The sequence below is a fragment of the Empidonax traillii genome, unplaced genomic scaffold, assembly GCF_003031625.1.
Source record: "Empidonax traillii isolate 1590-97213 ecotype Southwest subspecies unplaced genomic scaffold, ASM303162v1 scaffold45:size3623477, whole genome shotgun sequence".
Taxonomy (NCBI): Eukaryota; Metazoa; Chordata; class Aves; order Passeriformes; family Tyrannidae; genus Empidonax; species Empidonax traillii.
The window spans coordinates 2785384-2812688 of record NW_020955238.1 but is presented as its reverse complement, the minus strand read 5'-3'; the positions used below and the strand labels follow the sequence as shown (position 1 = coordinate 2812688).

At 37.1% G+C, this 27305-nt stretch overlaps 1 protein-coding gene across 10 annotated transcripts in view; it reads right to left on the bottom strand.

The window, feature by feature from the left end:
• AKAP6 (A-kinase anchoring protein 6) overlaps positions 1 to 27305 on the bottom strand; it is a 269123-nt gene that overhangs the window by 234354 nt on the left and 7464 nt on the right. For 6 of the 10 annotated variants that reach the window (XM_027878788.1, XM_027878782.1, XM_027878792.1 and 3 more), the window contains one exon: positions 3465 to 3547. The exons of 2 other annotated variants lie outside the window; for them this stretch is intronic. The gene's annotated coding sequence lies outside the window, so the exon portion shown is untranslated. Of the gene's footprint in view, positions 1 to 3464; positions 3548 to 22187; positions 22210 to 26981; positions 27025 to 27305 lie in introns of those variants that run through there. 2 more of the 10 variants (XM_027878784.1, XM_027878789.1) reach the window with 2 other exon arrangements.

Sequence of the window (27305 nt, the reverse complement as noted above, 5' to 3'; positions counted from 1 at the left end):
TGAACATATTGCTACAATTCATTCGTATGTCTTCAGTTTATGTCTTTTTTTAGTAATAATAATTTTTACTTAGCAAAAGCAAGTTACATAGATAGGCAGAATTTGCTCAGGCAGCTTTGTAAACCTACAGTTGTGAACTATGCATGCAGGAATGTGTCTGATATTTTATTCTTCCAGAAAAAAATATTATTATTGAAAATCACTAAAAAGTAGAAGAATAGTGCATAGTCATTTGAAAACTGTGTGCACCGTACATGCAGATAAATGATAAAGATTACAATCTCAGATGCACTTTCAATAATAATGTTTTTAATCTTGCAGTGATTGAATTTATAAAAAGTCATGAGGTTCTATATGTGCTTTCCTAACCTTAAGTAGCAAATTTTGTGTTGAAAAGATGATGCATCTGTTTATGCTCTATGTAGCTTTTAGTCTGGAAATTGAGATTGAAATTCCATGAGCCTTCCTTGCACAAGACATCATCACTTTCTAGGTTTGAAATGTTCACAAAATAGAATTTCTTCCATGGCACTTACTTGTTCCTGAACTAAACAAAGAATTTTGGAGGAACATTAAAGACTTAAAAATCCACTAAAAAGCTCAAAATATGTTAAACTGTTTTCTCAAGGCCATATGAAAAATTTCAATAAACACAGGTCTCTAATTCCTCCACTTCTAATATATAATTTTAAAAACCCCAGTAATTTTAAATATTTAATTTTGTATTGTTATTTAGTGCATCTTTCTGAGAAGTTCTGATAGTTTGTCTCTTCCTTTAAGGCCTACCAAAGTTGTTCAGGATTGGCCCCTTGATTTTGTCATTAGTTAACATATTGGTTACATGTATTGATTATTTTACATTCTTATTTTGAAATACTTCTTAGAGAGTTTCAGCTTAGTTACATGCTGCTGCCAGCCTACTGTGGTACACTAAACCATGCGACAGTGATGATTACGGTAATAGAGTATTTCAGAATACAGGTTTTCAGCATAAATTAGAATACTTACTTCTTGCTTCAAATCTCAAGTCTTTTTTCAGAGATTGAAAAGTGAAAATTATTTTATGGAACCTACAGTTACCTGAACTTGTAAGACAATTACTTGGGAAGGCTCAGACCTCAATTCCATCAACTGCACTAAATGAAGTTCACAAAAAGAAGAATTAAACTGGAGCACTTCAGCAAGCCCTGCTCAAAGCACCCCTTAAAGTTCTGTTTAATGTGCTTTCTTTCACAGTGGATAACAGTTCCTAAAAGTAGCAAGAGTTAGAGCTCTTTCTTTATTTAAGATTTCTGCAACCAATGGAGGAAAAACTACCACTACAATTTTTTTCTTACCAAATACAAGGAAGTGGTTTTCCTCCAGGTGTGAGTATTCAGACTTAGCACACATGATCTATTTCTGCATGGCAAGTAGTCAAGTATTCAATAAATTGTTTAGTTGCACAGAAAATACAGGAAAAGCAATATTCTGCATGATTGTTTTTCATACAGAATGTTAGACTGGAGGAAAACTGTCACAGAATTCTGAATTGCACAACATGTATGACTAATCTGATTAGGACAAGATATAAGACACTTTCCCAATCTTAGCATCCTTCACTGGCTTATGCTGCTGTACATTGATGTCGGAGTGAATTACAGTTAAAGAATCTCTTGCCTCACGTACTGCAGGGAAATTTATGATCCTAACTCTGATGGCAAATTTCTTCCACCAAAAAGAAAGTGCTGCAAGCACTCAGCACGGTAAGCTCCAGTCAGGGATAGGTTCTCAGGAACCCAATTTAGCAGGTAAAATATTGCAATATATGTCAAAATGTTAAAGAATTTAATTTTGAAATAATTCATTAAAAATATTTAATGACACATTGTCAGCTCTGTTTAATCAGCTGTTGAATTCCAATTTACATGTGTTGTTCTACCTTCCTGATATAACATGTGACTACTGACTTGCAATTAGTTCTGACCAGCAGTGTTGCACATGAAAGGGCACAAAGTACTTTCTCAGAACTAAAGGCCTTATCTTTTGTCCTGCTGAAATATCCACATCAAAATTAACAGTACAGAAGTGCACTTGCACTTATTAAAAGGCATGTATTTTATAAATCATACCAGTACCTATTTCTATACCTCTTTCATGCCAAGGGGTCACTTCAGTGTATTGCAGGTATAGTAAAAGTCTGTAGAAACAAACTTGAAACCAAAGCAGTATAAAAAGCAAAGCTATTAAATACTATTGGATTTGCACATTTCGGTCATCCCATCATTTAACCAATGTATTGAGAGTGAAATTTCTTTGGATCTACTTTTTTCTTTCTTTGCTTATGGAGATTTACAGTTCTGAGAAATAGAGACAAAAATTCAAAGAAATAGTAACATGATTCAAATGCACATTATAACTAATGTTCAACAAGTTAGGGCAAGATCCCACCTAAATACAAAAGATATATTATATGTATATATTTAGGTATGTATTGACACTAAGATATGACAATGTAATGGTCAGAATCAGTGACCAAAGTACAACTAACATGTAACACTGATTGGAACATGTCTTTTTGCATTAAAACATCTCTCCTAGGTTATTCAAAAGTAGTCTGACAGTTTCCACAAGGGAAGAGACAACCCATCAAAACATTTGTGCCTATTCTGCCCCTTTGCTCTCATGAGACCCCACCTGTTGTACTTCATCCAGCTCTGAATTCCCTAGCAGAGGAAGGACATTGACCTGTTGGAGTCCAGAGGAGGACAATCAAGAGGATTAGAGGGATGGAGCACCTCTCCTATGAAGACAGGCTAAGAGAACTGAGGTTGTTTAGCCTGGAGAAGAGAAGGATTTGGGATGACCTAATTGGGGCCTTCCAGCCCCTGAGCAGAGCCTACAAGATGGAGAGGGACTTCATACAAGGTCACACAGCGATACAACAGGAGGGAATGGTTAAATTAGATATTATGAAGAAATTCTTTACTGTGAGGGTGGTGAAGCACTGGAAGAGGTTGCCCAGAGAAACTGTGGATGCCTCATCTCTGTAAGTGTTCAAGGCCAGGGTGGACAGGGCTCTAAGCAACCTGGTCTAGTGGAAGGTGTCCTTGCCTGTGGCAGGAGGGTTGGAACTACATGATCTCTATGGTCCCTTCTAACCCAAACCATTCTATGATTCTTTTTAAGTCTGTTTTGATAAAAACAGCTTTGAGTCAGTAATTTCAGTTTTACGACTGTGTCCTTCAAACAGAAACAACCAAGACATCGAACATTGGTCAGCTGCTTGAGAAAAGAACCAGTAAGAAAACAATCTGCAATAAATAAGTTATCTCTGAAGAATTACCAGATGTGTTTTATTCAACATTTTTGGCTCCTTAAGCTACATTCTGGTTGTAATGTTTTTCTTTTTTCATTATCCATGAAAATTCGTTTTGCTTTTTGGGAAATAAGTGAACAGCATCTAAAAAAAATAATTGACTTACTCAGCAGTAAGGATGAGTGGAAGCTCAAACAAGCAGCAGAAACAAATTTGAGGGCAGCCACTTCACAAGTCCCTGAGATTTACCTGTGTAAGGTCAGATACCAGGGCTCCAAGAGAGAGAGAAAAAAAAAATAGGAAGAAGAAGAAAGATAAGTGGTATAGTTCATAAACTCAGAAAAGACTGTGATCTGTGATGAGCTTCGGTTATTCTAGAGCCTAGAAAATGACAGACAGAAATATTCCAGCTGTTGGAAAGCTATCAGTAGAAACAGTGGAAAATGCTGGAAATGTCTGTGTTCCCAGCAACTGTAGAATTAAATGCTATTTACAGAGCCTGCCACAAATGATAACATTTTTTCCAGAAAAATCTTAAAATCTGTGAAAAGCTGAGAGGGAGGAAGGGAGAGAGGAACAATCTGCTGGGAAGGTTTCCTCTGCAGTTGCCAAAATCTGACACAATTAAGATGACATGGATAATTTCTGCATCACTGTTCTAATTGGTAACTACACCCCTTGAAAATTTTAAACAGAAACAGATGCTTCTGTCTTAAACAAATGTATTTTGCAAAGCAGAAGGAAAACACCATCATGGATGAATGGATTTTGATCTTTTATGCTGAGAAAAATTGATTTTGCAAGGATTATAGATAACTCTTTGTGGAATGAAAACTATGACAGCTTTAAAACTCTCTGAGCTTGGAATAATAATTTCTAAAGGACAATGTAATTAGATAATTGTCCTTCCCAAGCTTGTTCTTTCATTCACTGACAGGCATTTTCAGAAGGAAAAAAATCATATTATGATATGGAGCACATGATACAAAGATAGAGCTTTCAGTGACATGGAAAATATTTTCCTGCTCTAGTGCTGTCATTCACGTTCTCTGTACGGTAGATGAAGAACAAACCATGTCAGACACCTTCACTCCACTGCTGACTCTGCATTTGTTGACTCAGCAAATCACCTCCCTGTGCCTCTGTTTCCATTCTTTGATGAGCAAGGGGGGCCAATAACTCTTTTCAATACACACCAGAGGTAACAAAATGGAGCCAAAAGATATCTGTGAATTTTAAGCTTTAAAGGTTGTAAACAGTAACGTGTCCCTCCAGGCAACATGAGTTCATTCTCTGATAACAATGAGATATAGTGGAACTCTTTGAGTAGAAAATTAGGGGCACCTTATTTATGAAGAGCAACCCAGTTTCACTCATATTAAATAATTTAAAAGGAAGGCACTCATACAATTGCTGAGCAATAATCTTTTTCATAGTTCCTTTCTGGGACAAATAACTTATCACTTGCTTAAGTATTAACATAAAGCCATGAAAAAAACAGAGTGAATACAAAGACCCAGCACAGCTCCTCCAACTTCAACTCTGCTCTTCTTACCTATTACATGATTTTATTTTTTTTTTACTGTACTGCATTTAGCAATCTGTTCAGACTACACTAGGAGTCTTAATGCTCTTTCCTACATGCCATAAATTACATCTAGTTTGTTAACCAGACTTATGCTTTCCTGGAAGTCATCTTGGAAGCCAAATTTCAAAAGTGTTTTCTTCAGTTTTGGGTATCATAATCAAGTATTTGGCCTGGTGGTTTTATTGTCTCTTCCAGTTAGTGTAAGATTATTAATAATAACTATTCATCAATAACAATTGTTTTGAATATGCTAAAACATGTTACTATTATGGATGTTATAAAAAGTCTGTGTGTGAAGATTTATTAAAGCTTTTTCAAACGTATGGTTTTAGTTTGTAGGAGTATGTGCATGAATAATGCGATATGAACCTAATCTTCATTCTTTATATGTAAATAGATATTAACAATAAGGACAGTGTGGCAGTGCCAAAAGAAGAGGTGAACTTTGGCATATCTAATTGCTCCTTATAGGAGTTTTAATGCATATTTTGTTTCAAAAGTCTTTGTTCATGAAAACATCCTTTTGGATTAACATAGCGTCATAGCAATTGGTATTCTTTTCTGTAACACTAATGACCCTGTTTTATCTTTTTACCAAAAGTTTTAGTCAGAAGAGAAATCAGCTTCTTGCCTACCAGAGAACAGATATAGAGGACAGTACTGCACATTAATTTAAAGTTAACTGAAACAGTAACTCCTCAGAGTAATATGCAGTGACAGTCTTTGCCATCCCTTTTCTGCCCTGAATTTCCCTCTGGTTGAACAAATCTATTCATCTTTAAAAGACACAACTGAAACAGGCTTGAAGGTAGGAGATGCACTTCTCCAGTGAGAAAAGAAGAAGCAAGCTAAAGTAATAGAAGTTTTCCCATAACAACCTATCCACATTCTGAGCTGATTACTTTTGTTCAGGCACATAGGCAGGGTTTCCTGTCGCAAGAGTGAGGGCTGATTAACCCCCAAAGTCATGCTTACAGCGAGGAGAGGTAAGCACCGATGAAACATGGCGTGTTTCCTCAATACAAATAAAACATATACCAAAAGGCATTAAGAAGTAGCTGGCTAGCTGAGGGACCAGGGGAAAAAGCATTTGGTAGGGAATCAAGCAAGGCCGTTTCAAGTGAGACTCCACAGAGATTAGCAAGGCTCAATGCTATTTGACAGTTACATAAGTAATCTGGAGGCAAATATAAAAAGTTTTCATAATGCTCAAAGGTAGATTGGTAGAAAGCTAAAGAATGATCAGTCCAGGTCTGTTACAGCAAGAACCACTCCTTGCTTTCCAGAGGAGCCCCACTAGTGGATAAGGTCATGCATTTTGAAAAGTAGAACAAGAAAGAACACATGCTTAGATTTGGAAGGCATAAAAAGCTTGATCTGTTTAATGTATCAACAGGAAAACTGAGGAACATTTTCCACAGGCAACACATGAACTTCCAAAGGGAGATAACTTTTTTATTAAAAAACAGAGAAAAACTCATGTGTAAAAGTTGAAGCCAGACAAGTTCAAATTATGAAAAATGTCTTCAGCAATAAGGGGCAATTAATCATGATAATCAAATTACTGAGGGGAAAAAAAGGTGGATTGTCTGCCTGTTGTTCACCAAGAAAGGAAGATAACAGCCAGATGAAGTAATTTGACCCAAACATATGCGAAAATCTAACAATTTTAAAACCTAGAGACCATTCAGGAAATTAAAATGTCAGAAAAATTTCTGGAACATAAATGAGGATTTCTGCAGTCAGAATTCAGACCCTTAGGCCATACTACATTTCACAGTACTATAGTAAAGAATGCTGAACTACCAGGAAAACAAGGATCTGACTCCTTCTGTTCATGCTCTAAAGAACTCTTGGTTTACTGTCATTATTGTTCTGAATATCTAACACTATTTCACTGTTAAAACCCCTCACCACCCACCAAATGAAGAGATTCATTAGTAAACAAATGCTGTTTTGTAAATAATGAATTTTACCATCTGCCAGCATTTCTGATACATTTTCTATTGTGGCAAAAACAAAATTTCATTTCAAAATATTTTGAAGAAAAAAGACTGAAACTAAAGAAGCTTTATGTTAAACGCATAAATTTTTAGTATTTAGGGGGGTTATTTTTTTCTTTCTCTGTATTTTTATATATTTCAACAGTTAGAAAATTCAGTGTGGCCAATTGGAAAAAAAAATCATTTTGGATTAAGAATTTTCCTTGAATCCATTATATAAACTAGTCCAATAAACTTCCAAACACTAATTTATTCCAGAACTTTAGAAAATAGAAGATGAAAGTATCATCTATAGGACACTCTTTAAATAAGTGTTTCCTGAAGTAGAACTGAAGTAACATGACTGATAAAGCAGCATGCCTATGCTGGGTGGCTTTCTTTAGTTTGTATTACTCAATACATCATGCTGGTTTGATTCAGTCTACCGGTAATAGAAGCTTCTGACACTGAAAATAAATTTCAAAAAGAGGTTTTTATTATAAATGGCAGAGAAAAGCTCTGCTTCCAAAAGTGCATAGTCAGGAATAGTTAGTCTATATATTACAATCTGTGCAAAGACAGCCTGATAGGAGGAGGAAAATAGACCTCTTCTTTCATTTCTTTTCACCTATTTCGTGGAATGATTCTGTTTAATTCTTAAGAGACTCAAGCAGATATGTACATTCTGTACTTACATTCATAACCTTTTCAAAGACATTGCAATATATTCTGTGATGACAGTAATCTTGTATATAGCTACAGTCTGTATCACTCAAGGTTTCATTCTGCTAGATGGTTTTTTTCATTTGACATGTAAGCAGTTGAAAATTCACTGACTCACAGAGCTGCTCCATCTTTGAAGAGCTGCAGAATTGTTTATATAAATACAGTTCTAGGAACAGCAAGTCTGCCTGCAGTTCCTGTAAAACTGCTATGACACACCATGTGATTGTTGTCAAACCACAACCATCCCATATATTATAGACTCAGTCTAACCCTTTTCAGAATGAGGGATTTATAACCTTGTTTCTGCATTCCATGAACTGCACATAGGATCTTTTCTGTTGAGCCTCAGAGTAATAGAATAGCAAAGCATGACTCATAGGCTTGAAAAAAACATGACCCTGCCTTGGGGAAAAAGTACACACAATATCTGCAAAATCTCATCTGACACCAAGCAAGAGAATGTTGGCATGACTAAACAGTAAGAATTTATATCAACTGCTGTTACCACAGCTTTTGTTTGTATAACATGAGATACAGAGCTGTCAATGGCTAACTGTTCACAGTAGGTATAAATAGTCCTGTTGTATTTTGCATTCCAAGCTCATAAGTTCTTCATTTTATATTGTCAGTAGTTCACAGCAGAGCTGCTCACCCTCCAGAGGGAAGTGAGCTGCTCTCTCCCCCAGGCACTCCTGCCACATACCTGGATGTCCATACATGTGCCCTACTGTTTGCCAGTGACACAGATGGCTGCACACCTACCTCACAATCTTGAGAATTGATCTTTCATGCCTTAGGGGATCTTGACAACCATGCTGGCAGTTGCTTGTATAAGTGACAAAATCTGTGTCCCTATGTCAAAGGTCCTCTTAAGAGGGAAGGTGAGGACAGGTGGTAGAGCCAGTGAACAGCTGGCTGCTCACCTGCTGAAAACCTTGCTGCAGCATTTCCTCTAGGACACAGAAATAATAAGGGGAGAAATTTGTATTGTTACACTGCATTTCACAAAACTCTTGTCCAGTCCAAATTATGCCATCTCTGCTCTACACTAAAATGCTCAGTATCAGCCTGCCACTGCATATTTAAGTGCTCATTCATTAATGCATTGGGTGTTAAGTGCAGAAGCAAAAACAAAATACAGAGGCATCAGTAAGTTAGAGAGGTTATTGCATTCGAAGCTCTTATACTGCAGTACTAGATGGAATATCAACAGAATCCTAGCTTAATACTGATAGCATGTTATAAATACTATGTCCTTACAAGAGTTTGCATCCCCAGGCAGAAAAAAGCAGCAGTTAGCTATCACCGTCGTAGACAAAAAAGGATACGTTAATGGGACAATAAAATGAGATTATCATACCTGCTACTGGCTGTAATAGCATTTTGATGAGTAGCTTGTAGATTGCCTGAGGCTGCAAAATTATAGGAAGGCCACACAATCATTAACATCATACAAAACTATTTCAAGTCCCTTGGAAGTTCATGCGATTCAGAGCAAAGTACTTTGCATGCATGAATTCAGAGATGGATGTTTATTCAGGGGTCAAATTCTCACAACTAGCTGCTAATTTGCACCATCCAAACTAACCCAGCCCTAAAGGAGTCTGAAATCCTTAGCATCCAGTAACATCTCTGAGGCAGCTACAGTTCTGTTCTGGAGCATGTATGCAGCCACCTAACCCTGTACAATACTCACTGGTCATCTCATACTAAGACCTCAACCAAATGCATAAATTTCCCAGTGTCCTCCATAAGCATCTGCTCCAGTGGATGTGGTCAAAATATGACACTTTCAGAGACTGAGCTGAGGGCTATTTTAATCAAAGCTTGATTATGGAGAACTTGCTTAAAGTTGCTTTCTTGGGAAGTGAGACTGAGTTAAATGCTCATAGGAGAAGGCATTTGAAGCCAGATCTCCAACTTCCCAAGAGATAGCTTATCCTCTATGTTACTAGGCTTGCAGTCTGAGTTTTTCAAAAAGCAGATACACTTTGTCTTTTCCAAAACCCACCTGATCTTGTGCTCAACCATGTTAATGTCTGCCACAACTCTGCATGTCTTGAGCATAAGCATTACCAAGCCTTGCACAAAATGGGAAACTTTGAGGGTGAAAATGGATATTTAAACACTTTTTTTTTAAGGCCAGAGTCAGACATTATTATTTAATCAAATGCTCCAAAGCTAGAATCTGCTGCTAAGAAACTTTATAGTTTATACTTTCAGGTTGTAAGTGTGGACTAAAGCAATAATTTATTTTTCTATACTATTTACCATGCTTTGTATGGGGACAAAAAACCCAAAAGCTTAGGATTTCCTGTGAAACTGGTAAAATGAAGGAATACATTTTAAACAGGCAGACAAGAACACAAGGAAGAAGCATCTTTTGATAACTCATGACAGGTGTGAATATGACTGAGAAATAGATGACAACTCTAATTATGAGCATGCTACTAAGGCAACAATTGTACATTTCAGAAGATCTTAAGGAAAGAACATTTTTTGGTCTACAGCAAGGAAAAATAAAAATCCTGACACAACACCTTTTCCAAAGCTGCAGCTGTAACCTATCTCTCCAGATATGTGACTTCCAAAGAATCTCTTACTCCTTTAAAAAAATTTCACTGACAGTTGTCAGCTTATTTTCAAGCAGTTAGGCCTAGATTTTTTTCCCAGTAGTTCACAGAAAAAAATCCATAGCATGACAGAGATAGGGTCTGATGAGAAACTGTTTGCTTTTAATTCTGCTCTTCGTATTTAGCATAAACCTACATCTACAGAAGTTGCTTGTACAAGATTTATGCAAGTGTGGGGAGAAGGATGGTTGCTTTTTTAAAAGATTGAAAAGTAATAGAAGTAGCTAAGACTCTGAGGATACCACTTCAGGTACGTCTGAACAAATACAGTAATAACCATCCAGAACTGGTTTCTGTTTGCCTTCATGTGGCTGTATGGTGAAGTGATCTGCTGTCTGTCCTCAAGACAAACACAAGAACTCATAGCTCAGGAGGGCCAAAAACTAAAAAGTGGTTTTAGGTATCTTGGCATTTTTCCGAGTCCTTACAGTGGAAGGCATCTTCATTGCCCAGAACAGGTAACCCAGAGGGTATATGGGGACCTGTTCAAGTCACAGCAGCCTTATGGAACTGAGGCACTGCCCTATTTGGGCTGTTCTCTGATGCCCTAAAAGGTTCTGTTTTGTAATCTTTACTCAGCTAGGGTTTCTTGCTTAATGGTTTGGTTTAAAATTGCTTTTTTTGTGTACAAGAGGAATATCCACAAGTATAGACTGTCTGCCAGTATTTTCTCTGATTTTTTTTTTTTTTTTAGTGTATGCTCCTTCTTTTTATCTTTTCATGGACACCACTAAAAATACAATAGTTAAAAGCCTAAACGGAAACAAGTAGTGTACCATATAGGATGTTTTTCAGTAGAATCTTTCTTTCTGAATAGAATTATTATGGCCCTATAAATAGAAACACGGGGGGAGGGGAACAAAAAAGCAAAAACAAACAAACAAAACCCACCTGATTTTAAAAGCTTGGAGCAGTTACTCACAGACGCTGAAGTTTCTAGGAGGCTCAAGACAAAATAATGTAGTTCCTTTAAATCTAAAAATAAGAAAATGCAACAACAGCCTGGCTTGCTACATCTCTGGATTTCCCTGTAGCTTCACCTGTAACCTACAGCAGGTAACACCCTGATGTAAAGCAAACTGCTGTCCTTTGACAGTAGGTATATTCGAGCTACTTTCATGGACTAAAGCACAATGGAAGCAAAGGCTATGCTTGTTGTAGAAAATCTGTAAAGGAAATAGTAATAGAAAGCAACCTGGAAACAGAGCCAGGCATGGTGCAGAAAACTCCTTTACAGTAAGGATAAAATCCAGCTGTCAGTGATCCTGAGCTGCAGGTAGAGAACTACAGGAGCTCCTGTTTGGGAGAGATCAGGATTTCGCAGGGAGAAAGGAAAGAGATCCCAAACACAGAGAAGAGTACTTTAACTGCTCTGCCATGACCCTCACTAACTCGGGGACAACCTGCCTGCAAGCAGAGGTCTGGAGGGATCCGTGGGGAAACGGCTGCAACTTGTTTCCTTCAAGTAAAAGTCTCAGAAGTAATAACATGTGATGTTGGTCCTCATTCTTGTGACCCAGCTGTGGAGACCAATTACGAATTGTTGTGTTCCTCATATTTCTGCATTTAGGAATGTTCTTTTAAAAATATACATATATATATATATATTTACACATATCTCCATTATATTTCCTCTTTTTTTTCCAAATTCATGAAAGAAACAAATACAGGCTGAGCATGAGACCACAGTGCATCAGAATGGAGCACTCTCTGCAGAGAGTCTTGGTGCTGTGTGACAGAACTGTAGAAGTGATAAGAGCGATGGGGTGCATCGCAAAGAAAGGAAAAGAGAAGAGAAACGTCTATGCAAATATTTTGCCTATTTAACCTAATGTTTTTTCATATAAAACACATTAAAAGATGTCAAATTGTTTCTTTCCAAGTAAATGCACAAATCTGTTTGTTTACATTAACAGCAGACTAACATAGTTTTGACAAAAATTTTGACAAAACTTTTGACAAGTGAATTCAAATGCACAGAAAACCACCACCAACTGGTTTATGTTTGCAGTAAATGTTTAGGAGAAAACACACAAGACTTTGCATAGCTGGTAATTTTTGGGCACCGTATGCTCTCAAATACACAAGATCTCTTAAAAGACTCAGCTGTCTTCCTTTGAACTGGACTCCTATCAAATGAGAGAGGGTGATATGCCACAGATAACACATGGCAAACACACCAAAGAAAAAAAAAACAACTCCACAAATGGGCAATGTTTGGCTTCACTCAGGCATGAATAAATCACGCTTTGATGCAATTGCATCTTATTTTTATAACTGATGTTAAAGTAGCTTGCAGCAAACAGAGTCAAATGAAGTCACAGACTAAAAGAGATACTAAGGATGACTCTTTTTATGAGCATCATTAAAAGCAGTAACCAAACAATCACGACTGACTAATGAACTAATCTGGGGTCTTTGGTGAAAGGTTTCTGTAATGCACACTGGAACTACAACACCACATTGTAATGTTAATTAGGTACATAACAGTTGGTAGGCAAAGGAGTTCTCTGATACACTTCAGTAGTTCAAAGAAGGGAAGAGTTTCCAATGCCTCCTCTTAGGCACAGCATAACTGGAGAAAATCCAACCAATTCTGTAAGTATGATTAACTACCATTTGTTTTGGATGAGATCAGGGGCAAAGAAACTGAAGTGCTCATGCTCCACAGGAGTGTACAGAATATCTGCAGGTGTCATGCTTAACTAATATTTTATGGGTCTGAGTTTTGGAAATTTGTTGGAGGTAGAGAATGAAATACATGATGTAAAACTAATAAGGGCTGTATTTTCTCTTTAAGGTGCTTTGGGGGAAATGAAGCAATCTAGTCCTGAAAGGGCTTTTACTCCATAATTAGCAAATAATGTTGAACATGTAAAGTAAAAAGACATTTTTTGAGAATAGAATGTTCTATAACAATGTTTGCAGTCTGAAGCTAGAACACTATTTTGTGATGTGGGAAGTCTCGTACTTTTTGTGAGCCTGTAAATCCCTTTTACCTCTTCAGTGCTTGCAAAACTGCAAAGAAATCATCAATAAACTGGAGGAAAACTATGTTTCTGCTCTCATTTTTGTGCTGAATACAGGAATTACCCCTGGAAATTTCAAAATGCAATGCATGGCAAATTGCAAACAACTTTAAATTTCACTCACGTGGAGTGTATTTTTTCAAGACAATATTGCCTGACTCACTGCTGAAGCAAAAAAACATGCAAGACATGAGGATAAGCCTCCTGCCAATAAAAAGTTCTTATTTTATGGTATGCTTTTAAAGATACCAAAGCAAAGACATTCTCGTGGTTTGTTTGCTCATTTTCTGTTATTATTACTAGCAAATCTATGTTTTCTCTCATGCTTTCAAAAGTGCTGTCTCACTCTCCCAAAAGAAATCCAAAGAAAACACAGCCTGAGGCATTTACTCATCTGGAAAACTTCATGTCAAATGTTAAATATTCATCCAGATCTTACATACCACTCTACACTGATTGATATATATATATATTTTAAAAATCACCTGCATAAAAATATAAATGCATTTATATACTTGTGTCACCATCCAGGCACAAGAAAATAGGTCTCATACAAGGACACTATATTAACTTGTCTAGTAGAGAGATTGTATTTTTGCTTAAATGAGCCAGTTTACATAGCTCTGATAGTTTCAACATCCTAAGTATTTTGCTGTGACCTTCTTATTCCTACTCTTCACAGTCACAAAATAGTCACTGGATGAAGTTAAATAGCCATTGTACCAAACTCTGCAAACCTGCCAGGAAAATACTGGGGGAAGAGGAAGACTTGGGAGATAAGGAAGAATCCCAAAGTAAAGTGCATAAGCCCCTTGACGCTGATATCAGACCCAATTAGGTTAATAGAGTTATACTGATTTGCTCCAGTTGCAAAACTGCTTCAAGTCTGTGTGTTCAGAGATGCAAAAGAGACATATTATACCTTGCTCCTAGCTGAGCCTGCATTCTAATTGTACCTTTTTCCTAGCTAAATATATAGTGAAGAACATGCATCACATTCCTGTCACCAGAATGCTTCTGGATACTTCTCCCAGTGCAGTGGTGAATTACACTGATCTGATGTCATAGCCTTAGCAGTGATAACCTTTTAAGCCTTCCAATCCTATCATGATGCAGGTCTAGCTGCAAATCAAAGCTGGCACACACTTCACCTTCAGTAGTTTCTCAGCACTTGGCACTTTTGATGAGTCAGAGATCATTGCTCTGGGTGGCATCCAACCTGCAGTTTGAACATTATGGAATTACAGCATATTATAAGCACAGAAAAAGCACCCGGATTGCTGTCATGGTACATGTAGCTATCAAACAGCACTAGAAATATATGTGTGCTGTCAGCATTTTCACCACCTTGGTTCCTAGACTAATGCAAGTTGTACATAAATGTCTCAGACATTAAAGGGCTAATGGCTGGTCTACACCACTGTTCCTGTAAAAGCAGTGAAATAATAAGAGTGAAATAAATAAAGATTGAGATAAAGAACATGTCTAGTACCCATAAAATAAATTCTCACTCCAAGTAAATTATGATTTTCACCACTCTCCTCTCTAACTTATTGGCCAGCCACCAAAAACTCTCAGATCCCACCCCTAGGAAACTTTAACCAACACGAAAGTCTGAGAGAGAGATTTGACCTCAGTCTGCTTCAATACAGGTTAATGATTCAGCTCTAAGGATGTAAATGTAGGAGTTGACAGCCCTCCACTGAGGCTTCTCTCCAGCTCAGCTACATTGTCCTGTTTCCTCTATCGACCATTCTTTATTAGAAACACCTTACATTGGCTTGGTTTTTACATCCTAGGCTATTCAGATGTATTTTTTCATGCAGAATGCACAAGGAAAAGCTATGGCTTATAAATTCAAAGGAATACAACTAGGATTTACTAAGAGGAGTTTGACCATTACCGTTTCTCACTGTCTGCATGTAGATGAGAAAGCTGAGGTAGTGAAGAAATAGCAGCTCCAAGAACAAGTGAAGGCAAAGATGTGAGGTTGGTGCCCACACCCACTCTGTTGATAGATTTATGGCTCAGAATTTTTTAAGAATACGGTGACGGAGAGAAAAATCAGAAGGCATTAATTACTCTAGCGAAGGAAGAACCAGGTAGAAGTTAAATTATAACGTAAAGCAAATCTTGCTTCTCTTCTTATTTTGCTGTTGAAATAAAACCCTGAATAATTACGGTTTTCCACTCTTGCCTCCCAGATATTCAAGAGAAACTGGGAGAAAAGTAAGTAATGGAAACATCAGATGATTCTGTTTGGCAGCACCACATGCAGCAACTAGAACAAGCAGAGCAGAATGTACAAATACAGGCGTACATGTCTAGATATTATTTCACTCTGTGCAATTGCTGACATCAACAAGAACACAGGAAATTTAAGAAAAGCCAATATATTAAGGCCATCATCTATACCACTGTTCAATACAAGAAATTTTCAAATCTCTGGATTGCAGGTCTGAAAAATTACTGAATGTTTACAGGACATGACAGAAAGATTCATTGGCAGTTCTTTTATAATTTTATTACTCACAAGACTTCTTAGAGCTTAAACTCTCTTTAAGTCATCAGAAAATACAGAACGCTTCAAAAGAAATGCCTGAAAAACCCCTTTCCTCTTTCAGTCTGGACCTTGCAGAATGGGACATTTTAGCCACATTGTAGTGCAATTGATGCCTCAGTTTCTCACTGCTAAGATCCTTTATAGCTACTGCAAAGTCCTTGTCCCGCTGCTGGATTAATTGTTCCTAATTTCTGTTTATCACTTCTTATCCTATTCTGTGGTTAAACTACAGAGCAGTTTCAGAGCAGAGACTCTAACTCTACACCTCAAGTAAATAAAGACCTAGCGTTTCCTCTTTGGACTCAGTAACATCAAGAGGAAAAATTCTCTTCCGCCTACAGACAGACTAACAAAGTATTGTTACACTGCTTTTCACAAAACTGCTCCGGTCCAAACAAGGCGCGTCCACAGGAGTGAGCATGTGCCAGCAAAGGGAACAAGAAGCCTTTAAGAAATGAGAAGAGGTTAAAGGCAAGCTGCTGCAGGAGCTACAAAGAGAACAGCCAACAAGTCAAACCAGCTTCTAGACTAGCACAACAGCCTGGGCTGGTCTGCAGCTGAGCGGGTGCTGCAGGAGGTTGCAGCAGACTACACTGCCCATTATCTCAGTAAAGAGAAGGGGAGGAAAGGCAGTGTTGGTAACAGCTGAGGACACAGCAATCCAGGGAAACGCTGAAGCAGCTGCTGGGCAGCAAACAGGCAGCAGCAGAAAGCACCCATCACAATAAAATAGAAATGCATGTACACAGTTCTCTATTGTATTCCATTTCCAATTCACTTTCTACCTTAATTAGAACTAATTTTTAAGATCCTAAGAGAAATCCACCTTCCACATGGCTGCTCTGGCAGTAATAAGGATTAAATCAATCCTTTCTTCCTTCAGCTCCCCAATGGGAGCAAACATATGGCTTCTGAGAGGGTTTGACCCATTTCCCATCTGCCAGTGACCAAATTCAAGGTAGTGAAGCATCATCACTCTTCTGTGAGAAGACAGAAAGACTTGACATTAGGATTAACTGAATCATCATGCAAATATTTTAAAATAAAGGAAAGCTTTTTAGTATACCAGAACTCATTAATATGTATATGCATACCTACATATGAGTATATTAGGGTTTCATGTAAATCAGCTGTCAGTGATGCTGCGATAATATAAATTCTTCCATAGTGAATATTCACCTGAAGTTACTAGTCAGTTTTCAAGATTCTTTTCATCATTATTTTAGTTGCTTGTACACAGTACGTGAGGCTAATTGTGAAGTGAACACGGTTGATCATGCCTACCACACAGCAGGATGTAGTGAGGGGCTTTTCGAGCTTGTGTATCCATATTCCATTAGTAGTAAGTCCAGTTGATAAATATATTTATCGCCTCAGGTAGGGTAATCCACTAACGTGGCCGTTCTGTATTAGTGCCCTGAGTTCTCTGCATCAATGCACTATATGGGCAAAGTTACCAAGTCCAATTATTGTTGTCTCAGGGTTTTTATAGCTCACTTTTCATTATAGAATTGTGAGCACCAGACTCTTGTCCCATGACAAAAGAGATTTAATATATGCATTACAGTTTTTTGGAACTGTGGAACATTATTGTAACTTGTTCATACCCTGATAGTCACTTGTGCATCTTTTAAAAATATGCTAAAACATACAGCATATTTTTAGACCAATATAGATCTTTCAAGCCAAGATACAACAAGCCAAAGCTTGAACATGGGCCTGTTCAGAGTTGCCATCATACTGATTTCAAAGGAATCCAGCCAGGCATTTCTACAATTTAGAAACAAACTGTTAAGGGTACCCTCCTGCTGATCCAGCTCTTCAGAGTCCCCAAAGTATTTCACCCTTTATGAACCCTGCATAAAAAGCAATGCTCCTAAGCTTGTAATAGTCCCACTAACAGTAGTGGAAGTTATCAAGCATTAGATGTCTCATAGATTTAGGCTGCTAACTCAGTTATTCAATTATTTTTTCTAGACATTTCATTCTATTTCCTGTCTTCATTCATTCACTCATGGAACAGCACCCATCACTTCCTAACTCATGGAATTTAAGCAAGAGCCCTGTTGAATGAAAGGTAAGAGTTGGGAAAATAAAAATAAAGCATTTAGCTCCAACTTCAGTCATTCAGAAGTTATGTCTTGGATTGCAGCAGAATTAAAGTTCAGTAAACACCAGCGTCTCATTTAAGTCTCAAGAGTGCATAAATTTAGAAACACTTCGTTATGCTTGATAAACAGCACAAGGTTTCCTAAGGAAATTCCTAAGGTAAACTTCATTGTTTTAAGAAAGTTATGATGACAGTGAATCTTACAGATTCACTGCAGACAGTAGACAGCAGGTATCAAAAGTATAACAGTGTTTTCTAGTATTTGATTTTTCATTTGGGTCAGGTCAGAAATGCCACAAGAATGTGTTCCCAGAGTACTTCAGAATTTCAAAATGCAAAGAAGGACAAAACTTCCCAAAAATTCACATCACAAATTGTTTTGAAGTCCAAACAAACACTTAGGCTAATTCACATGTTAGCCACGGGAATGCTTCTTTCTTCTTCTGAGAAGTCTGAATAGCTTGAGAAGACCAAATAACTCAAAAAGACCAATATCTTTTCCGATACATTAAAGCTGCAATCATCAAACCTATCTCTTTTTAACTGCATTTCATTTTCTCACTTAGCTTTTAATTCTATTATTACATATAGTACGTTTTTCTTTATGAAACTGTCAGTGAAAGAGACTGGAATGGGTACCAGGTTTAATATTACCTTTATTATTACAGTTTCATTTATTTTTATATCTGAAAGTTTTATTCTGAAAACTTTCTAATTCTAGAACCACAGACAAATCTGAATTAATGTGATTAGGGAGAATTTTTCTCTAAAAGGTTAGGAAACACGTGAAAGGGATTGTAAATACATGGCCAATGGTACAGTTTTTTGATGCTTTTAGGTTGTTAATATTTCTTAATCCATTAATTTCTGACTTGTCACAATTTTTTAGGCATTTCATCATTGATAAGAAATTTCTCCCATCAACATCAGAATACATCCCTTGAATTGTAAATTCTTCTCCCTTATTCTTTAAAATTTACTTGTAAATTTTTATCTGCAAGTCAGCATAGTGGGGAATAAGGCTGTTCAAAAAACAGCACCAAAATGTTGTATTAGCTTTCTACTTACATTTCTTAAAGTAGATTAAGTTTTAGAATAATTCCAAACACATTTTAGAAAGTTTCTAAAAGGTTCTCAAATTGTGAAACAAGGAAAAGCTCTACAGTAAGATAAATTATTCTTTTTTTTTGTTTTCCTATTACTTTAATCAATAATTTTATGGTGCTTTACAATACAATCATTTGTAGATATTTCCCATATATATATATATGTGTGTCTGGGAAAATGTAAATATCTTTAAAAATATGATAAATAAATTCATCAAGGCAGGAAAATGTAATGGAAATATCTGTTTCATCAATTTCAAGAAAAACAAAGAAGGAATCATGAATCACTCCCAGCTCTTACTACCAAAAGAGAAAAAATGAAAGTCTGTATAATACACTGAGATAGTTTAGTTATGGTACATATCCCTTAATGAACAATAATCTCATCATAGAAAAATCTAAATAAGGGGAACCAAAGTGGCTTTTTCAGTCTTGTTTTAAGAATTTCTTTTTACCTTGGGAAACATAAGGAACTTTAAATGCTGGCCCATGTAATTGTATTGAAAAAAATTTTCCTGGGTCTCACTCCAGTCTGTGGATAGTTCTGCTTGTGACTTATGGTGCAATGTCGGCACATGTCCTCTTAGATACTTTTAAAACCATGAGAAGTCTTCAAACCCTTGATAAAAATGCATTATTTCCAAGAGAAAATAAAATCACATGTCTATTCATCTTGCCTATAAAATTTGCTGAAAAATGTATGCCTAACCTATGTGCTCCTGTCATAAAAAAATGTGAAATTGGGACCCTCATTTAGTTTCACACAGAGAAAATATAATTTATACCGGAATTTTAATTTAAGTACCCCAGTGCTATTTTAAAAATATAGACTTTGACTATGCTTGGATTTATTAAGCAGATCATAATTCCATATTGTGATCTAATAGTCCAGGGAAAAAAAATAATAAAGGATGTGGTTAGCACTGATTAAACTGAGATCCATGCTAGAAGGATATAGCTATTATTTTCAGAAAGTAACACAACTACTTGTATTTTTTTTGTTTTGCAGAGGCAAGTAGCCTATTCTTTTCAATATCTGAAATATTACATGTAAATTAAGTAAAAATGCATTCTTTACACACACAGAATTCTTCATTTTAAATCACAGCACATATCTTTAAAATGATTTTTCTATGTGGACTGATGTTGAAGCAAATACAGGACAGATCTATTGTTTAATGACATATATACTCTGATACAACTGATTAATTAAAAGATATAAATGTTCTACAGGAGTATGGATTTTAATTGTATTCTCTGTTTATTTAAATTATGTTTTATTCATCTATAAAAAAGCATTGACACAGAGACAAAATTACTGGCGGAGAAAACAGATGCACTAAGGCTTCATTAGTTAATTGACTGAGCACCTCCATAATGCTTAGTGGAAGATCCATCATTGTCAAAAGGTTCATGTAACATTTCTGACTGCAAAACCCCTGTCTAAACAAAAAAGAGGACAAATACAAATGAATTATGAATATAGGACTATCACCAAACGCAAGCAAGTTTTCAACACTCTTTGAGCTTGTGTGCCAAATCATTTTAACCATTTCACAGATACATTTATATTATATTATAACATAAATCTGGATAAAACTGAGCATAAGTATAAATGGGGAGAGGAGTGGCTGGAGAGCAGCACTGCAGAAAGGGCCCTGGGGGTGCCAGTCGGCAGTAGGCTCAGTGTGAGCCAGCAGCGTGTGCCCGGGCAGCCTAGAGTGCAAACCACATCCCAGGGTGCATCAAACAACATCACCAGCCAGCCAAAGGAGATGGTTATCTGGCTGTATTCAGTGGTATTGAGGCCTCATTCATGTGCTGTGTGCAGCTGTGTGTCCCACAGTGTAGGAAGGATGGGAAGGTCTTTGAATGCATCCAGAGGGGAGCACCAAAGTTGGGAAAGGACTGAAAGGCATGTTCTGTGAAGAGCAGATGAGGACTCTGAGCTTGTCTAGTTGGAAGAAAATGAGGCTGAGGCTCTTTGGAGCTTCTTGAGGATGGGAAGGAGAGAGGGAAGTGCTGAGATCTTCTCCCTGGTATCCAGTGACAGGATGCAGGGGAATGGTTCCAAGTTTTGCTGGGGAGGTTCAGACTGAACATTAAGAAGCATTTATTTACTAAGAGGGTGATCAAACAGAACAGCCTTCTTAGCTGTTGGTGGCTGATGCTGTCAGTGTTTAAGAGGCATTTAACTTCTGTTCAGCCCTGAAGCCCTCAGGCAATTGGACAAGATGATCATTGTAGGTCCCTTCCAACTGAACTATTCTATTCTGTATTATTAAATATCAACAGGAAGAAAGGTTGATAAATTATTTTTTGTTATTTTTGATACTTCAGACAAGAGAAAGATAACTTTTTTAAATCTTTGCAAATCAATAATGTCTTTTTAAACAAAAACTGTTCATCTTTAAAAGACTACAGCTGTTATTTCAGAAAGTTCATTCCTTATTTAGCAGTGTATTACATCACACCATTTCCTTCTTTTCACCCAGAAAATAGGTTTAGTTTATGGTTTCAGTGTGGTTTTCTGCTAACCCCCAAAACACAGAGGGAGACAGTATCTTTGTGGGTGGCAATGATACACAAATTAAGTTGTTCCTAATTACAGGTGACTGTCAATTTATTTTGTCAATGACTGGCCTCAGAGGTTCCCCAAGATCATCGAAAACTGTGGAGGAACTATTATTGCCTCTTTTGACGTATAAGTATGTATTAAGAACTTACTCACTAACTGCAAGCTTATTGCCAAGAGGGTAATGATATAGGCCTAAAAAGCTTTGTAATGGGATACGCAGCATTTCACTGTTAAGCCATTCATCCACATCTGGTCTAGCTTAGCAGTGACCTAAAATCATTACCGTATGAAGGCTCCTTCCTAAGTTATGCAAAAGGAACCTATTTAGTTCAGTTTTTAAACTGAGGAAGTATCCACATCACATAAGACCCATTAAAACATCCTGCAGAGTCTCTAAGGATTTAAAAAATGAGCTTGCTTAGCCGAAGTTGAATTTATTATTATGTTATTAAATTGCTGCTGATTCATTTTCTGCATGCTGTAACCATAAAGCCAGTAGATATAATTTTTTTGCATATTATACTTTAAACTTTTTAACCTTAGTCTAAATATGACTAGAAATAGTGCATCATACCCATTAAATGGCCACAGAAGAGTTTGCAATGTTATTTTGACAGGAGCCAAATAGGAGAAGGAGCCTGGGGGGTCTTTAAGCAGCAGTTCTGGCCTGCTTTTATCAGCTGTTCCCTTATTCTCCCTCAGCTTCTTATAACCCACAGCAAACCCATTCAGCCTGTGGCAACCCAATTTTTTCTCTCTTCTGCTTGCGGTAGCTCTGACCAAACTCTCTATTCCTTTTCTGTGCCCCTTCTCTAAGCATTTATCCAGATCTGACTCCCACTAGTCAGGCTGTTCCAGGCTGTCTCTCTGCACCTCCTTGTGCAGCAGGAAGCCCTGGTACCACAAACACACCCTGGGCACATTCTTTTCTTCCTCACAGGTCCCTCTGCTCTCTGCCTGAGCATCCTAAAGGGGTACTGTTGATTCTCTTGTTTAGCACTCCCCACATATTTCTAGCAGCAAGAATCACTTCTTAAAAAACAAGCAAAATAAAACCTGACCTGCCAATAAACAATGCAGGGAGTACCTAATAGGGCTGTTACAGTTTTGTTATAGGTCATATAGAAGGTTATGTCACAAATGCTTAACACCCTGTCACATACCTGCCGCGTTCCTCCTATGTCCATTTGCAGGTCCTCTCTCAGACATATAGTAGCACAGCAGGGCATTTTGGGGTGGGGAGGAGATACTTGAGGCCTTTTATTGCACCTGTGCATGATTTCACACTCTCTTTCTGACAATGTTAATATAAATAACCATAGAAATATAACACTAATACCAAAACACATCATAGTACTGTGTTTGGCTAATTTGTTTCTAGGATCTACAAAAACAACTACTTGTTGTTACTTGTTACATCTACTGTAACTATTGTTGATTTCTTCAAAATTAGGTTGAATTACATCAGCAGATGGAGTTGTGGATCTTGACCTTAGTGTTCTTACTGCCTGTCTACCACTTTTGCTTCTGGTTTGTCATTAAATAGGACTTCATTCCCTAAGGCTATCATAAATAATACCTGCAAATTCACGGTCTAAGTTTGTCACCATGCTTTAGTTCAAAGAAATCACTGTGTGAAACTTTGTTTCCTGTACAACAAGGACCTTTTATTCTCAGATTCAGTACTGGGATTTTTTTTATATTTCAAATGAGAGCAAAAGATAAACAACAAAATGCTGAGACATTATTAACCAGTCTAGCCCACCCTTTTAAAGCTGTATTTCAAAAATTGAAGCCAAGATAAAATTTGGTAAGATTTTTTTAATCATCTCTCAAGAAGGCAAAATATTTACTTTAGCTTCTTGAAAAAATCAGTTTAAAGTCCACCTGCATAATATTACTGGTACTCAGATCTTAATCAGCTTTCCAGCACACAAAAAAATACTTAAGCACTTCACAATACTATAATAGCAACCAGAATTGCACAGACAAAACCAATAACATTTTCATTTTTGGCAGGAAACAGAGTAGCAAAATTATTTCCAAATCTTTACAGTCATACAGGCCTTTTTCAAACCTTTCAATCGCAAATGAGGCACGTGCATTTCAAATAGTTTTTCTTCTTCCAAGAATTCTGCTTGGCTTCATTCAGTTTCATGACACTTTCCTTGGGGAAATCACAGAACCAGAAAAAAACAAACCAAACCAAAACAAAAACCACACAACAAAAAACCCCCACTACACATATGAGAAGATACTGGGCCTGAAGCTTGCTAATGACTCCAGCAAGCTCTGAGTAAGACCTACAGATTTATATTTCCATTAGAAGTGAAACATGAGAAGTCAACAGGAGCAGAATTAGACCTGCACCAAGAACTAAGCACCTCCTGAGGCAAGATTTGGTGGCATGCCTGCAGAGAAAGGATTGCAAGAGGGAATAAGTGCTAAGGTAGCTTCAAGAATAACCTCATGCTGACATTTTGGAGCAGCTCCAAAATATAATTTATCAGCACGCAATATCATCCCAGGTATTAAGTAGACCATCCTGCTGCTGTGCTGCAGACCCTGCTGCTCTCAGCCTCTGCACTGCTCTCAAGGGAACTCTGACAGTCTTCCTCCTCATCACTGCTGCAGGAATTATCTTACTGGGAGCCATTAAAGTACCATTATGCCTGTTTAGCTCTCTAATTCTTATTTAAAAATAAAAAAAATCTCACTCTGAGAAGCTTAGATTTTATTGGGGATGAGGGCAGTTAATTTTTAATACATTTTCTCTGCTGCGTTTCAGTATGTTCTAGATTTGTTACTTGGAGTCAGTGTCCCTGGTGAACACGCTTGATGAGTCAAGTGAATGCTGAGATATCAGTCTCCATTCCCACCTTATGCATCTACTCCTATAATCTCTTTAATCTTAAATAATATTTCTCCTCACATTAAAAAAAATATATTATTTGTATTGCATTACCACCCAAAAAGTGTAATAATGTGTGATTGACAACATTATTGGACTTTTTCAGGTCTCAGTGTAACAGAGTTGCCAAGTGATTCATAATTTTTTTGTCAAATGACTGGTAATCTGCCCTATATTTACATATTTATCCTCCTTCTAAAGGGTCACTGCACAGAATTCTGGGGTTTGTCATGTTGTCTGTTTCACTCCATTTGAATCTAACTTTGATTCTGCCATATCTTCGAAGATGCCTTAGAAGAATAAGAAAGATAACTTCTGCTTATGGCCCAGCTAACAGTTATGAACCATCAATAAGATGAGGAGGACTTAAACAGAGTTTTATGGCACAGATTGCATTTTCCTCACTTTCAGTAAAATGCTTTGAAAAACTGGAATAAAGCACTGTGCATCCTGGCCTGGGAGATAACCACCTCTGACTATTCAGGGCATCCATCTCGGCAGACTGCAGGGAGAAGAAAAATGTTGGACTTTCTTCCACTGGGCTGTCAGGATGTGTTATTTTGCTGATCAAGGATCTTCAAGTACCCAACACTAATCAGCCTAAGACAGGCTAATTATAATCCCCGAGGCCGCCTCCAGTCTAGGAAAATATTGCTAAAAAAAAAAAAAATTATGAGCCCTGCCAAATTGGCATTTTTCCTAGCTCCAAATTGTATCAAATTTCACTTTAAGAACATATAATTTTCAGGTCAGATGTAGCTGGGGGAAATATCATTTCACAGGCTGAAGGCCTGTTGATGTTCTCTGTAACACCTTCCGTGTGGTTCTTCCACACCAATGAAAGCACCTGACAAGTAAAAGAATGTTTCTCAGGACCTTATTTTATCTTCATATATTTGCTTAAGTAATGGTTGTACATAGTCCGAATTTATTAAGGATTAGTTAAAACCATGAGGTACTACTCAGATTAAAACAATCCATAAACAATTAAAAGCCAGAAAGAACACAAAGAAACACACAATTCAATTTCTAAGCCATTCAATAAAGTTCAAGAAAATATGCTGTTGGAATTCAAATATGACTAACACTAATTTTAGGTGCTGAGTTTAGCAGACTAGCTTGTTTTATTTGCGTATTAAATACATGCCCAGATTTAATTTTTAACAACTCAAAGGATGAATATAGGAATCGAAGCTACATGCCACTACACTTGTCTAAGAAAGACTAAACCGAAGTGGATTCTAAATTATTTTGGAAGTCAGAAAACAATAAAAGGCAATTTGGGTCTACTTTTACTTTTCATAACCCATAAAGTGCCCTTCTTGCCATGCTCCTCTTCCCTGAGCTATTGGCATATTAATTGGAAATATACATCCTTAGCTCTCTTTGACACAGCTATTCTGGTTCCTGAAAATAAATATTTAGTAGACTGGAAAGAGCAATATCTCCATGACCCAGGGGACTGCCTAATTCAGAACAGATGTTAGTCCTGTGTATCTTACATCTCATTTTAATGCATATCCATCAGTCATTAGCTGTTTGGGGTTGTTTGCTCTCTGAACAAAACCCAGGCAAAAAACGTTCCACGAACAGTCGGTGCTTTTATGAGTCAGCAAAAACTGAGAAGACAGCATCTTGTAGAATAATTCTTATCAATCTCTAATTTCGGAAAGGAGCCCTTGAAGATCATGCAAAAGCACAGTGGGTCCCACTTCTTTCCCAACAATTAGTAACATCTCTTTAAGCAGAATGGCATGCACATAATGCCTCAAGCTTTATAGACCAGGTGTTTCTGCCTCTCTGTCTATGTGGAAATCACTTAGACAGTAGAGATATTTAAATGGTCTTTTCAAACCTAATTGTAGAATTCAGCTGATATTTTCAATTAGCTGGCTCAAAAGTTCAGCATACACTACTTAGAGATGTAATTTTGTGCTGCCAAAACACAGCTTTGTGCTGCTTTTCATACATTTGGTAAGTGTTCTACTGTGCAATCCTTTATCTGAGGATAAAAATCCCCAAAGCTAGTTTCATTCCTTTAGATTTTAACACTGTATTTTCCAGCACCCACATGTCTTTTACTCAGCAGTGTTCCTATGCACCATTCTCTCTGGCATCTGTTATGGTCTTGCCTGTATATATACATGTATTCGTAAAGTTAAATTGGGGTGACCTAGCACATACACAGATTGCTTTACGAAGGGGATCAATATTATTATGTCCATTCTACAGGTGATGAACAAGGGGAGCAGGTACAGAGACAATGCACAAGGGGCATGTTTAGTATCAGAGCCAGAGAGAGTTTCCAGGTCTCCTTGATTTAAGTATCACAGGCTGCTGCCCAGGGCTACCTTTCTTATAGCTTATAACTTCTCTGGCCAGCTCTTACTCTATCATCTTAGACTCAAACTTACTCAAACAAATATTAATTTAGTACTAGTGTTCTACATAACTCACCATTCAGGAGCTCAAGATGCTGACAAGCATTTGTCTGTATTGCCTAATGAGAAGAGGGAACAACAGAGATCTGAGGGGGATTTATCTCTCTTGACTAAAGTGACTTTGCAAGTTACAATAAAGAAAAGGGATCACATAGGTGGGACCTGCAAATTATACTGAACTTCCAATCTAATTCAAAATGGCATAAGAAAGCTGAACAAAAAGAATAATTAAGACTTTTTAGTGTAATTCACAGAAATACAAAATCAAGTCTCTCCATTTATTTAAAGGTTTATTTTTAAAATCTAGTGCATTGCAAACAGATGCCAAGCACTTGAAGGG